At 39.4% G+C, this 15242-nt stretch overlaps 1 long non-coding RNA gene across 3 annotated transcripts in view; it reads right to left on the minus strand.

The window, feature by feature from the left end:
* Positions 1-15242, minus strand: part of LOC104873450 — a 164236-nt gene that overhangs the window by 105225 nt on the left and 43769 nt on the right. For 2 of the 3 annotated variants that reach the window (XR_783474.1, XR_783477.1), the window contains exon 7: positions 4265-4359. The exons of the other annotated variant lie outside the window; for it this stretch is intronic. This is a non-coding gene — a long non-coding RNA (uncharacterized LOC104873450). Of the gene's footprint in view, positions 1-4264; positions 4360-15242 lie in introns of those variants that run through there. 3 annotated transcript variants of the gene reach the window in all.

Here is a 15242-nt window from a genome sequence, read left to right on the forward strand (position 1 = left end):
TCATAAGTTGATATGTATAAAATAGTTTGGAAGATAGAAATATTAGCAAGAGAGGTCAAGAGGATGGCTACTGAGGAGGTTTTTGAACAAATTTAAAATGGTTACTCTGAGTGTCGCCATTGATTCAAGTCTTTAGGGACAGACAAGAAATTCTCAAACAGGACATGCCAGACTATGCTCCGTACTTACTGCCTGAGCCCTGAACTGAGGTCCAGGACTCACAACACTGCTAATAGGACCACAGATACAGCATGAAGACAGTGTTTAACAATTGAAACAATTATCTTCCAAAAAGATCTTCCCTGATAACTGGTCATCTTCCAGCTACCACATTCTTCTATCCATTTCATATCAATCAAACATTTAGAAAGAACTATCCCATATCTACTGTCATCTACTCACAGTTCCTAGCACTAATGCACTGCACACTCTCTTTTACCTTCGCTGTCCCCTGAAACTATCACATGATTACCAATGAGGTATATGCATCTGGACCTAACGTGTACTCTCAGTCCTTATTTTACACTATATATTTCTACATCATCTGATAATGTCAAATACTTCCTCTTTCTGAAAGCTTAACTGTTCTTTCCTTTGTTTTCAAGACTATGTACTTCTGGTTTTCTTTGGCTTGGAAGTTTTCTCCATGCACCGCTCTGCCATGGCCTAAACCCTAGTTTCAGATGTTAGACATCCTCTCTCTTTTCACATATTCCCTTGGTGACCTCACCCATCCCTGTGTTACCATTCATACGGAGAAGACTTCCAAATCTATATGCTCACTCATGTTGGTCGGTTCATCTATTTTTAATCATTATAAAAACATATGTAAATTATAAAGAAGAAAGGTTTACTTAGCTCAGATTTCATAGACTGAAAGCCTACAAACATATTGAGTCTGGTTCTGTTGAGCACCCCCCAAACCCCCAGTTATATCACATCATGGTGGATAGCATTGTGGTGGGATCATGTAGAAGAGTTCATAGGACTAAACAGGAGGCCAGAGACAGCAAGGACAGGCCAGTATTTTTCTTTAATAACTACTTATCTCATGGGAACTCATCAGATTTGTGAGAACTAGTTAATCTTTTTCAAGGGTGTGTCCCAATGTCCCTAGTGACTTTCCACCCTCTATCTCAAAGATTCTGCTGCCTCTTAAGGTCACCACATTTTGGAACCAAACCTCCAACACATGAACCCTTTGGGGACAAACCACATGCAAACCACAGCAAAGCCCCTAACCTTTCACCTAAGTTGTTCAACTATCTACAGGATGTGTCTACTGAAATTTCCACAGGCCTCTCGGATGCATCACTATTCCCCAAATCATTCCTCTTTTGATTTCCTCCTTGGTGCATAGTACTTCTACCTACTCTGTTCATGAAACAAGTAATCTAAGAATTATCTTAAATACTTTGTTCTTTCTCACCATTCCCACCCCTCCCACGTAATACTTGTTCACACTAACCTCTGTCTAGTTGCCATTTTAACCATCATTGTTGAATCTGTTCACTTTACTCCATCCCTCCACCATCACCATCCTGGTTCAAGCCACCCTTATCTTTCCTTTTATTACATCAGTAGCCCCCTAATTGATCTTCTTGTCATGCTAATGCTACTATGTAGTTTCCACAGTACAGCCATATTTCTAAAGCCCAACCTCTATCAAGGTGACCAAGGAACCTGCTTCTCTGGGACTGAAGGGTTTTCCAGAACACAAAACTTTCCAGGTTAGAACTGGAATCGTCCCACAGATACCAGGGTAGTCAGTGATTTTGGCTTAAGCAGCCCTTCCATGTCCTCTGTCCTCAGGATATTGGGCTCACCTACTGATACGGATTTGAAGGCCCAATCACTCCATTTCTATCAGTTATTTGTCCAAACTCAGTTATTTCTTATTATTTGTCTAAACTGGTGATAGTAAAGCTTTTAGAACTTTCAACCGTAACGGCCTGCTGTGATACATATGTCAAAGGTTTACCCCAGCCAGAAACCTTACTCGGGTTCTTAGTCTGCACATAAAGATCCCTTCTGTATTAGGTACTTGTACATGCCCACCTCTTGATAAAATATTATTTTTCATCTTTTTCACCTGGTGCACAGTCTGTCTCATCTTTTATCTTGTCACTTTAATTGGGAGGTCTCCCAGGACCTCTAAGATTGAACTGCTGTGCTGTTTCATTTGCTCATATAATCCCCATTTCTGCATTACAAAGCACATACATTTATAATTGCTTGTTCATCTGTCTGCTGTTCCTATTACTCTATAAAACCCTTGGGAGTAGGAACAGTGTCTTACTTCTTTCTGGATATTCAACCCCTCATGGATTATCTAGGACCTAGTAGACCCATGGAAGTATTTATTAGTTGATTGAATACCCTTTAGGAGACTTTATTGGGACTGAGTTTTATAAGAAAAAACAATTGGTATGTTTAGTAAAAGAGTACTCTGTATTCTCCTGCAGGATTTTCAAAATGCTGTTTCTGGTCGCTTCTAAACCAAGGAGAGAAAGAATATTACTGTAGAAATGATTTGGGACATCAGGCCGTTATTTCAGCTGAAAGAGGAATATGGATTAATCTCTGCAGCATCCAAAATGAGCTCTAGGTTTGATGTCCCTGAGGTTTCAAAAGGAAACAAACCCAAACCTCCTATTTTTATATCCTGAGGAAATTTAACTGAACCCACAGCACTCGCATAATTCCAAAACTGGCCCAAATAGCTGTTGCTGCTGAAACCTTTATGTGCAGATTTTAACCCAGAGGAAACAAGTGTGGATAAGGGTTTTCTGCACAGGTCTCCGAATTCGAACTGCTGACACATAGGATGACGGCGTGGTAAGGGAATCAGGATTCCAGGCTATAGTATTACAAAAATATAATGTGTGACTGCTTCCCAAGGAAATTTAGCCATAGAACCAGCCTGCTTTTCTTTTTCTGTCAAAGACATAAATGTCCAAAGATTCTTTAAAGACAGAGTAGTGTGATTTTTCCTTTCCACAGTGACCTGCTACTTTATCAATAAACTGGCTTCCATTCTCGTTAGGTGAAATTTTAGGGGATGATAATTTAATCTGTGAAACCATGGAAGGAAGGAACACCAGTGATGAGACTTAAATAGCAAGCTTCTTGAATCTTCCAAGGAATGATTTTCACAAGAACCACAAGATGGCATTGTGTACTGAAGGACTGTGCTCTGACACTCAGCGAGAACTGACAGCAGAGGACGGAGGCAGTGTTGTTTCACACGCCTCATTTCACTTCGAAAGCCTCGTACCTCCCTTCCACGCGAGCCTTATTTGGTATATTGCATGGCTGTAGTGAGCTCAAAGTTTTAAAGCAAGAGACTTGATAAAACGAGTCACGGGCAGAAATAAAGAAATAAAAAGCACGACCAGTCTGGGTGTGAAGACAGGTACTCCTCCCTGTCATGTTGTTAAATTTGAAGATTCTGATTGCTTTCATACATCAAATCATTGGAGATTCAGACACGATCCCTTTATGGTTCAAAAATTCAGATACTTGTTTGAATCAAATCCCAAAGATTTTATTCTTTCCCTTTCATGTTATATATTTATCTGTACAGACAACTAAGTTTCCCTGCAGCATATGCAGGATGGAATACTGGCTCTCATCTCCTGTTCATGAACACAGTAAGATACTGTCAAGCAAAAAAAGATCAAAATCATACCAAGTGCCTGGAAAGTACGTACCCCGAGCTTTGTACTTTACAAAATTTGCTCATTTTCATCCTCACCACAGACTGTATAAAGACACTAGGCTCACCAAGTTTAAGAAATGAGCCCAAGCTCATAAAATGACACCCTAAGACTTCATATCACTCTGGAGGCTTTGCCCTGTAGCACACAGTCTTCAAATAGTAATGCACTGTGTAAGTAAGCAAACCTGAAACAAATCCCTCACTTCTCTCTTGCCTCAGTGTACCATCCATACCAGGGCGATTTGCGACAAGCTGTAGTGCCCACAGCATGCTGCTGCCACTGTCCTTCAATACTGTGGCTGAGATGCCTGGTCAGGATAATACGGAGTCTGCCAAAAAATATACATGCCCTTCAGGCAAATGAAAACTTGTATAAATATTTTAATACTAAATTTATTGTGATATCATGAGATTAATCGAATTTACCTTTGGCCCCTACAACTACAAGAGATGCTCAAAGGGGTGGTCATTATCTATCTTCCAAACATTAATTAGTATGGTGAACTGCTCCTTACATAACCTTGGTCATTGAGATTGGCACACACGTATTTTCAATTTCTTCTCAAGGGACAACACTGTAGTGGATTTTCTGTGACATATGACATCTTCTAGGGTCCTCCATATGAGGGTAACACCATCTGTTAAAGAAAATCATACTGTTTTTCTTTTCCTGAAGTGTGTATACATTTTTTTGCGGGGGCAGACTCTATATACAAAATAACTGGAGAAGTTTTCTTGTTAACTCATCGGGCCAGAAATGTAGTGATACCCACCATGTAACGTGTTCTTAAACCAGTGTTTTTCAGTTTTTCCTGGATAATAGGTGTGCTTGGTGCCATTCAAGAAAGAGTTTGAAGTTTGAAACCCTAAATATTAGTTTAAAATGTACATTTTTGTGTAAAAGGTACACAATCCCAAGTGCCTGACACAAAGACAAGTAAGACAGAGTTCCTATCCTCAAAGGAGTCTGGGATCCAGAAAGACACTCTATAGCAGATAGGTAAGTTAATTAGATATCTTGTAGGTAGGGCCTCCCTCAAGCAGCCAGCCCTCAAGGAGCCAACACAGCAAGGAGCCAACATGCAAGACAATAAATACACATTCACTGAATGCCAGAATTGTAAAAGGAGAGAAACTGCTATACCCTTGCGCTTCTCCTGGAATAAATACCAGCGATTGACATTCTAAATAGGCATCTGTCACCTGGGTGGGGGGCCAAGGTCTTAGCCCAGCCTTTCCAGGAAATATCCCTGACCCCCACCCTTACTGAAAATCCTTGTGCACTTGCTACGTGACTTGCTCCCCCATTTGACCCCCATTTAATCAGTATTACTGGGTGACTGTACTTGTAATCTTACTGGTTGGTCATGGTTTTGCCCCACCTCATGCCCACCTTGTGATTTTCCATTGGGTCTTATAGTATTGTCCCACTTTGTATTCATCTCACCATATGGTTTTGCTGTATAAAACATCTTGGAGAAGTGCGGTGAGCAGGCAACCCACTTTCCAGTCCCCCTTCTGTCTCTCTTAGACAGAAGCTTGCTTTCCCTCAATAAATTTTTCCCACTCTTAACCTCTGTTGTTCCTAGAATTCATTTTTCGATTTTAGAGAATATGAACTTGCATTTTGAATATCTAGACGGTTTGGGAGTTCCAGCTGTCCCTCCCATATCAATACCACAATACATAGCTCCTCATAACTTGGGCAGTGTCATGAAAGGGGCGGGGCATGGAAGCCAAGTGAACACAGGCAAAGTATTTAACCTGTCCTGTGTGTTCAAAGAACACTTCATGGAGGATCCCATGGATCAGTCCGGCCTTGAAGGAACAGATAGAGACCCATGAGAAACTGAAGCAATTACCTTACCTCACACTCCTCACTAGAAACCCACTTGGAGAGAAAGTTTCAGCAAGTGTTAGATACTGAGTATCCAAGGATGATTTCGGAGTATATGCTGGTCATTTTTGTCCTCCTGTTCCCTTAGGACGGCCTCCCCACTTCCAAGAGGCTAAGCTCTAAAGATGGCATTGCCTGTGCTCGGTTGCCCTTGGCATCATTTGGGGTTGGCCAGTGTGGAAGCAGGAATCCCGCTAGCAGCATAAGTAGAGTGATATATTGATCGGGAACGCTCCTTCTGGATTTGTGGCAGTTATGCTGGTCTCTGCACCCTCCCAAGACTGTTGCTTGTATTTTGGATTCTGGCCTTTGCTGGAACTCTCAACTGGGCCCCAAGATCACTATGCTCACCCACTCCCTGTTAGTTCCTGAGTTCCGCAGTACAATTTATGGTTCCATAACTCACCCACTTTTTCATTCTTTTTTTCTTTCTTTGGTATTGGGGATCAAACTCAAGTCCTTGCACTTGCAAGGCAGGCGGTGGCACCACTGAGCTAAATCTTTTGGAACCATTCTTTCACTAAAAAACTTCTGGATTCCCAGACAAAAAAATTTTCTGTAGGATCCTGACTAGTAAAGATGAGAGAGAAAGAAGAGACTTAACTGACCCTAACTCCATGTTGGCAGTATCACAAATCATAAGAGTTCAGTGGAAGCATATTTGTTGTGTAGTGGATTGAGTGACCTTTGGCAGAATTATTGTACACTGCTGAATCTCTGTGAAATATGATATTGTACTGGCAGCCCTGTCTATGGTTTGAGCTGGGTGAGATGTACTTTAGTTCAGCAAGTATTTTTAGAGTTTCCTGGATTCGCTAGCATTGGAGTGAAAGCCACATAGGAAAAGTCATGTCTTTCCATAGTCTAAATGAGAAGAAAGATAAATAAATCACTGATCCAGTGAAGACGTGCTGGGGAGCTTAAAGGGAAGCTTTCTCCTTTCAGTTTAGAAGGAGGTGGTACTGTTGAGAATAGCTTAGTTTTGCTATGGTAACAGTTCGATCCTGAAAACTAAGGTGTTTAACGTAACAAAGTCTATTTCTCTTTTATGTGACAGCCCATCTTATTGGACGGCCATCTTGCAGCTAAGTCGTTAGTAACATATGGTTTTGAAGGTTCTGACTGAGAAATAGGATGGAACAAACACACTGATTTTTATGGCAATGATCCTGAAATAACAAAGACATTTCTGTTCAGAGTCTTATTTTCTGCCCAAATAAATTCTGCCACAAGGGCTTATAGGGGACTTTCTGGAGGAGGTGACACTTGAGCTTGGTCTTAAAGAATAAAATGGAATGCAACAGATAGGAAGAAAGGGTAGAGTATTCCAGTCAAAGAGCATGTGTGGCGTCTTTGGGGAAATGCACAGATTGTGGTATAGGAGGAACCCAACAGGACACAGATCAATTAGAGGTAAAGCCAGAGAGAGAAGCAGGGGTCAGCTGGACAAGGGCTGCTCTTGCCATGCTTAGGATTTGGGGTTTACCCTAAAGGATATAAGAAGACACTGTAGGATTTCAAAGGCAGGGAAAGTAACACAAATACTTACATTTTAAAACAATCCTCCTATAGTAAGGCTAAAGCACATCAGACAAGAATGAACTGAAAATACAATGGCCTGTGATATCAATCCAGATGTAAATAAAAAGGCACATAAGAAAGCACGTTGTGGTCTGGATGAAAAACTTGTGATGGAGTTGGTGTTACCTCAAGTCAGAGTTCAAAAGACTTTATAGTGCTGAGGGAGAGCACAAGATGTCTAGGATGGCTTTTAGGTCTCACAAGTGTTCCTGGATGGGACATGGCACACTCTGAGCTCGGTAGCTCACATGCATCAAGGCACAATAGAGAGGACAGATCTGCACTCACTTTGAGATGTGAGGAGTGCAGGACAGTTCTCCAGGTAGATTTGAAAACAGTTTCCTTCCCTTTCCTTTCCCACTTAGGTCTCTAAATGTGATGAGAATGCAACATCCTTAGATCAAGAAGAAGTGGCCAGAATAGCCCTGGCTCTGATCCAGGCCTCCCTGGAATTGGATTTCTCCTAGTGCTTCAGCCCAGTGCTTCATGTTAGCGTGTAAAGCATGCTTTCCAGAATCCCTAAGCTGTGCTGCAAATGGAGCACACATAGACAAGACTCCACCCACTCTGAGCCACTTCCCTGGGCCTTGGGGGATAAGCTAACCCGGAATCCTAAGCTTCTGCTGTCCCTTGCTGCCTATATGTAGGTAACAAGTAGGTTTCATGTAATTTGTTGTATGCAAGTGTTCCATCTCACCACATTTTTGCAAGTTTCAGAAACTGGCAAAGCTCTAAGTGAAATTAAGATATGAGCAAGGTATTTAGAGTTTTTCTCTGTAACTGATACCAGGGGATAGTGTGTGATTTGGGATCAAGACTTTGGCTGGGACCAAGGAGTCTACCTAGGTGGCCACCGATAACATGAAAGGAGAACCACATCCGGGAATAATGGATAAGAAAACTCAGGATGTAGAGCTATGAAACATTAAAGAGAGGAAGCACTCCCAAATAGTGAGCTGCAGAGGAGGCCTGGATAAATGGTGACACAGAAGGCAACAGCAATGCTCAGAAGTAAAGGTCCTCATCAGCCAGATCATGAGGGTAAAAGCAAACACTATCAAAGGACCAATCAGTGAGTGGGAGACAGAGAACAATGACAGGGAACAAACTGCAAAAGAGGTCCTCATAAATCAGGAAGGCACACACAGAGAAGGCAGCAAATCCGAGAATTTTAGACTTACCGTATTAAAGAACGGTTGAGAATGCAATATTGAAACTGTATTAATTAATAACCAAAAAAAAAAAAACATTTGTCAGTGTTCTCCCTTTTCCATACTAACCAAAAGAACTCAGATTCAAGTATTTTTTATAAACTATGATTCAACAGAGTGCATTTGATAAATTGGGAGATTTCTCAGCAGCAAATCCACAAATTTCTATGCAACACTTTTTAATTGACAATTTAATTTATATCAGACATAGCCTTAGTGCTTCTTTGTTACTTCACTTAATTCTGTAAAGAAGGTATCATTATTCCAATTATACAAATTAAGAAACAAGGAATTAGAGGGCTGGGGATTTAGCTCAGTGGTGCCAACACCTGCCTGGCAAGTGCAAGGTCCTGAGTTCAATCCCCAGTATCAAAATACATAAATAAATGAAAAGAATCAAGGATTTAGAAAATGTTGGGCCCCTAAATCAAACAGCTGGCAAAGGAGAGGCAAAGCTCACAGCTAGGTCTTCATAAGACTACAGTGTCAATAACTTGAAGGGTGAAGTCATTTTGTCTCTAAGTCATCAAATAAGAACTACTCCAAGATCATAAATCTTTGACAAATGACAGGTGAACAAACTGGGAAACTTCTGAGTCTTTAAAACTTCTTGCGCGCACGTGTTCTCACTCACCAGACTTGTATAAGTGATACAAAAACTCTGCTTTCTAAGATTTTTCTCTTACCCTCTTCCTCTGGCCTTCCTGTTTGGAACTTCTTCCTAGTATTACCTCCTTAAGGCAATATTATGACTTAGAAAACTACTTTCACTCCACCCAGGGATCCTTCCTGGACTTACGTCAAGTTTCAAGAGGTATAGAAACCAGAGAACTACCCACATAAGTCCTACAAATGAACAACATTCCAAACTTCTCCCATTGACTTCTCCACTTACAGAGGAGACTAAAAGAAGAGAGAAATTGCAGTTAAAGGGCTTAGAGGGCTTAGTTAAAGGGCAAGAAAACCAATGAACTATACAATCAGATGATGAATAATAAAAAAAAAAAGCAAGACAGTTAACTCCTGATATGGACAGACAGAAGATCTGAGTAGGAAGGTGTCTTAGTCACCTTCTCCTCGATGGACACAGTACCTAACACCTGCAATCTAAAGGAGGAGAGGATTATTTTGGTGCACAGTTTTAGAAGTTTCAATCTGCTCTTTGCAGACTCAGACACAGAAAGAGCATGTTGGCCTGGTGAAGGAAAGTTGCTCATATCATGGTGGTTAGGAGGCAGAGAGAGAGAGAGGTGAAGAACCAAGAAGAGAGACAGACCCTTCCAGGTCACAACCCCACTGACATGATCGGGCCTTGCTCCCTAACAGCAAGTCAGCTGTAGCACCCCCATTAGCCAGTTACCTTCCAAATACGTGAGACTGGGGGCCATTTTAGATCTAAAGCATCTAAGAAGGATAAAGGGCATAAAGCAAACATTTACTTTGTCTCACCTTTGATAAAGAACTGCACATTTAATTATGTATTTCACAAATGTGAAATCCACCTTCAATACATTGAGAATCAGAATATTTTGGATGTTGATCACCACAAAACAAGCCAACTTCTATAACAATTAATTATATCAAAACAAATCAACAAAAAATGCAGAAAAATGAGAAGTCACCAAAAACCAAATGCATAAGAGAAGATATGAAAGATAAATTGTCATTTGCTTAAATATCCTTATTAAAACAGAGATAATAAATATAAAATGGTCATATCTCCTTATCATAAAATGATACACAGTATAGCAACTGTTATTATTTTCTTATTTGATTGTGAAATTTTTTTCATAAAATAATTTTTAAAAGAAAAACGCATCTAAACCAAAACTACCATGTATGAGAGACACAAAACAAAATCACACTGAAATGTTACTGGGGGAAAAGAAAAAAGGATCAGCAAAGATCTATAATACAAATATCTACAAAGTTAAAAGAAAGAAAAATTAATACTTTTTAATATCCAAGGGGATGGACTTTGAAGAAAAATATTACATAGGATAACAGAGACCATTTTAAATTGTAAAAGTATATAGTAGTATTGGTTACTACTATAAATCACTAGTATATTAGTTGTATAGGGCACACACTAACACTCCACAATGAATCTAATATTTTGACAAGCCCACACTGGGTGAAACACAGAGCAATGGATAGAAACACGACTGCTAAGGGAGGCTACACACAGCACTACTTGATTGTGGGATGGCTGGAGACCGCCGGACTGTAGACAGTCCAGCACACCTGGACTTCTGAGGAACACGGGCCGGGCAGAAGGCACATACAAGTCCCATCCACAGGCACAGCCAGCCACTGCATGGCCCCCACCCAACTGTCAACAAAGTCCATGAAGGGGTGTTACACTTCTTCAGTCTTTTAAGAGAAGACATAATCTCTGATTTTTATGTGGTTTCTTGGTTTTTTTCAACATTAGCTTAATTATAAACAAAATATGACTCCTTTGTATGTTGAATCTACCTCATACATCTCTGGTTGAAGATCTCCACTGCAGGCTCTCTATTCTGGAAACCTCAATCTCCCTCGAATCTAACTGGTAATTTTAAATGCTCTTGACTGAATGACTGTATAGAGGAATTGAAATTACCTTGGTCTTTCAGGATTTTTTAGTCCTGTTAAGAAGACAATTAATAGGGCTGGGCATTTAGCTCAGTGGTTCGGTGGCCTGCCTTGCAAGCACAAGGACCCAAGTTCAGTGCCCGGTACCAAAAAATAAATAAATAAATAAATAAAAAAGAAGACAGTTAATAATCAAAAACAGTATATAAATGTTACAAAAGGGCTACACCTAGGGTACATCAAAAGCACAGAAGGAAGTTCATTAAACTGAGCTTGGATGTACCTTTCCAAAATATTTTTAATAAAAATAACCCTCAATAAGGGAATGAAAAAAATAAAAGAGAAGATTTATTCTCTTTTAGTGGAATGCTATACCAAACTGATGTTAAATGAATTCCATGTATAAACATGGACAGATATTTTTAAAAATTAGTGTCAGGTGAAAAAGCAGGTATAAAAAATTCATAGAGCACAATACCAGTTATGTAAAAATTTGAAAACATCATATAACACTATACACACATATTTTAAAGTATGTAAGGTGTATTACAGAAGAAAGATATGCATTAAAATGGGTCTGACCACTTCAAGACAATGATTACCACTGGGGAGGGAGGAAAGGTGGGGGTGAGATGTGCCAGGACTTTTGTTATATTTTTAATATTGTATTTGCTTGTAAGATAAAACACCTGACACAAGTACTTAATGTACATTGATATGCATTAAATTTGGTTGTTAGGTACACTCGTGTCTGGATATTGTTTTCTATACTTTTTCATATTTGTCAAATATTTAATAATTTTAAAAAACTTATGACACCCTGTGAAATACTGGGAGAAGGAAGTTATGAGTTAATCTCAGGAAACTGGGAATTATTCTTCTACCGTTAACAATGGTGAAAATGTGGTGAAATGCTTTATTTGACCAAGTAGTTCTGATATGCCTGAAGTCTCCTACTCAGAACATCGTGCTGAAACCTCGCAGAGGCACCTTCCCCGAGCGCTGTGCGCTTTCGTTATCCTCTGTGCCCCCCAGTCAGTAGGATGGACCACAGATCACACCCCTACTCAGGGAAATCCAGTCCCCAAGACCAGACACGGACACTGGACAACAGAGGAAAGAAAACAAACTAGCTTCCTTACAAAAGACATAGAGCGTACTCAAGGGAAGCGATGAGATAAAATTAAATGACGGGTCGAGGAAGAACCCTAAAATGATCTAGTCCATCTCCTAATTTTACAAAGGAGAAAACCCTGGAAAAGGAAAGGGCTCTTCCTCAGTTGCTATAGCTAATTAATAGTAAGATCTGGATTCAGAAGTACTAGGCTTCCAACCCAGGAATTTTTTAAATTTCTGTAACATTGACAGAATTCTAGAACTAGACGGGAACAAGAGATCACCTTCTCCATGTTCATTATACTACAAACACAGTAAGGAGACGTCTGGGAGTCCCCTCATGGGCGAAGTTAAGAATTTCCAAGTCAGCTTCATATCCTCTAAAAAAGTACTAGCAAGATTAAGAATTTCACTCTTAAATATAAAAATTGCCAAGTCACTCAGTCTTCAAATCAGTGAGCAAAATAAATTCTAAGAACTAATGAGTAATCTAATCCACTGCTGGAATTATCTCTGTACATATTATGCATAATGCTGCCAGCTTTCACTAGCAATTTTGTAGAAATATTGTTCATGCATTCACTTGACACTTCCTGTGAGAAGTATTTCCTGCGATGCCAAAGCTTAGTCTTTCTTTTCTTCCCTTCTCTTCCATATGACTTTTACAAGTTAACGAATAAAATATCATGTGATAAGTGATAAATGATAGCAAATTCCTCAGGACCCTGCACCATGCTTGATTAATCCCCCCAAAAATAACGGACAGTCAACTCATATTTGTTAAACAAAAAATAGTCATCATTCACTTTTAATGTGCATATATTCCCAAGAAACAAGTATATTTAATTACTATGGTTACATACTATAAAATTCTTTAAAATCCCTCTCAACTTTAACAGTCTCGCTCAATGTTCTGATTAAGGGTGGACATTTTATAAGAGAAACGGGGCCTCACTTGGGATATATAAGGAGGGTTTAGAATGAAAGATACTCGCTCCAAGATTCTCCCAAGTCATCCTTTCCATTCCAAAACTCCAACTATCACTGTACAGTATGGAAAAATTCTCAAATCCACATATCTAGTTCTACTTTCCCTACCAAGTTATAAATATTCACCTAGCTTATGGTCTGCAACACTTTGATATTCTTTCAAGCTTCTCTAACGCAACATAATTTGCAGAGGAAAAGTACCATAAAAGTTTATTAAAGAAGTTCATAATAATTCATATCATTTACAGTGAAAATATATATGGATAAGTAATAAAATGAAATATTAAATAACATGCATTAATATTGCATACTAACTTGTAACAATACATGTAATGCTACTTGATTTTCCTAAAGAGGTAAACAATTGTGTAAAATAAGAATATTCTGCAGCTCGTGCTGCAAGGAAAGATTCCCATTCTTAGCTTGTACTAATACCATTTGTCTTGTCAATGCACCTTTACATTATAATGGCATCTTAAACAGGAAAGGGTTTGAAATGCATATACTTCTTTATCTCCACGCAATATTACTGAATATCAGTACTGAAGAAAGGTCACACACTACCACTTACCCAAAACTTATTACAGTTTTCTCTGAAGTAGTTTAAAGTAGCTACTGTGAAAATTTCAACAGTGTTAGTCACCACAGCCCATGTTCTCTGGAGAAATCTTAGTGAAAGTTGCAGTCAAGGCAGAACCTGGGGTCCCATGATATCACATAAATGGATTCAGCATCGCTGGGTGCTATTTGGTGTAACTCATCTCTTGCCTCAGAGAATTCAATGGTACACAGAGTGGCAAAGCCCCAGAATTGCTAAAATGCCTGGATTTATAACCCAATACTGTAAGTGTGGTCCAAAGACCTAGAACACCCACTACACTTGTTAGAAATATAACCACCCCCACACACATACACACATCCCAACTGAATCTACATTTTGGCAATATCTCAGCTAATTCTGATGCTCTTCAAAATGTGAGAAACACTAGCCCAGCATCCTTCTTCACCCACATCATATAGGCCTGGATGGAGAGCTGGACTATTACCCTCAATAAAACACCATATTTAAGTTTCAGGATTCAATGAAACAAGTGGTGACCAAGAAGAGGAATTAATACATTAATTTCCGTGGTCAGCTGGCATACAATCCTCCTAGTTCTGACTAGTTACCAAGAACGAGCTCCTCTGCACATCACTGACAACTCCTTTTAGCTCAGTATGTGCATCTCATTCCCAAAAACATCCACAGACTTCTTCCCAGAAAGACCTATTTGGTCCAAGCCTCCTGATCATCTTTCCATCCTGGACCTTCCTTCTGAAAATTTCCCCTCTCCTAGAGGGGGAAAATTAAAAAAGCAGAATCTGGTTCTGTATTTTTCACATACCCTGCTTGAGGCTAAGAGAATGAAATGCAGTTAACACCAATCTGAAATCCACAGTTGTTCATTACAAGGTTATTCAATGCTATTGTTACCTGACCTATAAACAGCTGTTACCAACTAATGTAAATTGCCACTGAGATCTGGAATTATGGAATTACTACATACAAATGAAATAAATCTGGCTTTCAGACTGGCACAGTAAGGAATGTTTCCCTCTCCGCTCTGAATCTCACCATAGCCACATACAGCCAATGGTCACACGTCTCACTTTTCTTTATGTAATTCACTCCTTTTTTATTATTTTTTTCCCTGAGGCTCTGCTCCATTAGACATTTTTATTCCTGTGACCCAGGATTTGGGGCCATTGAAGACATAGTAAAGAGGTTAATCTGAGCTGAAATAGATCAGATCTGTTACACTCATTCTGATTTATCTGACTCCTTAGCTGGTTCACTGGCTTGAAATCTTTGGCACTGGTTCAGACCATGTCTCTGGTAAAGAAAGTTTTTTAAAAACAAAAAAATGTATTTAAAGGTTATGGTTGAATCCCAAAGTGCCACAAGGTAAAATGCATATACTAAGTTTGATAGATCTTTTCCCCCCGGGGCTGTAAAATGAAAACAAAAGCAATTTAAGGAGTTACTTTCAAACTTCTGGGACAGGTACTGGAAAATATATTACGTTTGTCAGACTTATTTTTGTTCTTGGGTGCTGGAGACCCAAAGGCAGCAGCTTTTTTTTTTTTTTTTTTTTTTTTTTTTTTTTTT

This window comes from Fukomys damarensis, unplaced genomic scaffold (genome assembly GCF_012274545.1).
Source record: "Fukomys damarensis isolate Sample0158 unplaced genomic scaffold, DMR_v1.0_HiC HiC_scaffold_31, whole genome shotgun sequence".
NCBI lineage: Eukaryota > Metazoa > Chordata > Mammalia > Rodentia > Bathyergidae > Fukomys > Fukomys damarensis.